This window comes from Austrofundulus limnaeus, unplaced genomic scaffold (genome assembly GCF_001266775.1).
Source record: "Austrofundulus limnaeus strain Quisiro unplaced genomic scaffold, Austrofundulus_limnaeus-1.0 Scaffold869, whole genome shotgun sequence".
Classification (NCBI taxonomy): Eukaryota; Metazoa; Chordata; class Actinopteri; order Cyprinodontiformes; family Rivulidae; genus Austrofundulus; species Austrofundulus limnaeus.
Genome location: NW_013953271.1, coordinates 160,794 through 162,247, shown reverse-complemented (window position 1 = coordinate 162,247; position 1,454 = coordinate 160,794). Strand labels below are relative to the sequence as shown.

At 43.5% G+C, this 1,454-nt stretch overlaps 1 long non-coding RNA gene across 1 annotated transcript in view; it reads right to left on the bottom strand.

The window, feature by feature from the left end:
• Positions 1-1,133, bottom strand: part of LOC106533020 (uncharacterized) — a 14,736-nt gene extending 13,603 nt beyond the window's left edge. Inside the window, exon 1 of the long non-coding RNA XR_001312181.1 lies at positions 1,035-1,133. This is a non-coding gene — a long non-coding RNA (uncharacterized LOC106533020). The remainder of the gene's footprint in view (positions 1-1,034) is intronic.
• Positions 1,134-1,454: the final 321 nt, after the last annotated feature.

Genomic DNA, 1,454 nt, shown 5'->3' with positions numbered 1-1,454 from the left:
TTAGTAGTGTTAGCGCATTAACAAGGTTAGCTTTGTTAGTAGTGTTAGCAGCATTAGCAAGGTTAGTATCGTTAGCAGTGTTAGCACATTAGCAAGGTTAACATCGTTAGTAGCGTTAGCACATTAGCAAGGCTAGCATTGTTAGTAGTGTTAGCGCATTAACAAGGTTAGCTTTGTTAGTAGTGTTAGCAGCATTAGCAAGGTTAGCATCGTTATTAGTGTTAGCACATTAGCAATAGTGTTAGCAGCATTAGCAAGGTTAGCATTGTTAGTAGTGTTAGCAGCATTGGCAAGGTTAGCATCATTAGTAGTGTTAGCAGCATTAGCAAGGTTAGTATCGTTAGCAGTGTTAGCACATTAGCAAGGTTAACATCGTTAGTAGCGTTAGCACATTAGCAAGGCTAGCATTGTTAGTAGTGTTAGCGCATTAACAAGGTTAGCTTTGTTAGTAGTGTTAGCAGCATTAGCAAGGCTAGCATTGTTAGTAGTGTTAGCAGCATTAGCAAGGTTAGCAGTTGCTTTTGCCTCCAGACAGTGAGGTTTTAATGAGCCAAGAACAAACATCAAATACTGCATTCCATTTTAAAATAATTAAATGTAAACATCAACATTTAAGATCTAATATTTCAATTTAACATTTAAAAAAATATCTAAATGTTAGAACAGTGAGCTAAATAATGAAAATGTGTTAGTGACGTTTTATTTTAGACTTTAAATAGAAAAATAAATAAAAGTGAGACATGCGCTCTGCTTGAGTTCCAGATAATAAAAGTTTCAATGACAGATTATAATAGATTATAATCCTCACAGCTACAGCTGTTCATTCAGATTAAAACATTTATTATTTTCAGACAAACCCTCTTTAACGTAAATAAAGTGAGATCAAAGGTAGTCTGGTTCTGAAGGAACCGGTCCTGGACTCTTCTGGGATTATTTGTTTGGTTTTGGTTCCATGGAGGCGTCAGAACCAACTCATCAGAACTCTGGGTCCAAACAGACCCGGTTCAGAACATTACAAGCAGATGTTCCCCCACCTTCCTCAGCAGGGTCCGGTCCAGAGGGGGGTTCTGCCTCCGCTCCCGGTCCGCACTGAGTCAGATCCTGGATCCGGTCTGCAGCTGCTGCGCCACCTGACCCGCCTCGAAGAAAAACATGAAAACTGGTGCTGCACTGGCCTCTGCAGGTCCAGACCCAGGTACTGCAGGTCCAGACCTGTTACTGCAGGTCCAGACCTGTTACTGCAGGTCCAGACCCAGGTACTGCAGGTCCAGACCTGTTACTGCAGGTCCAGACCCAGATACTGCAGGTCCAGACCTGTTACTGCAGGTCCAGACCTGTTACTGCAGAACCAGACCCAGGTACTGCAGGTCCAGACCCAGGTACTGCAGGTCCAGACCCGGGTACTGCAGGTCCAGACCCGGGTACTGCAGGTCCAGACCTGGGTACTGCAGGAC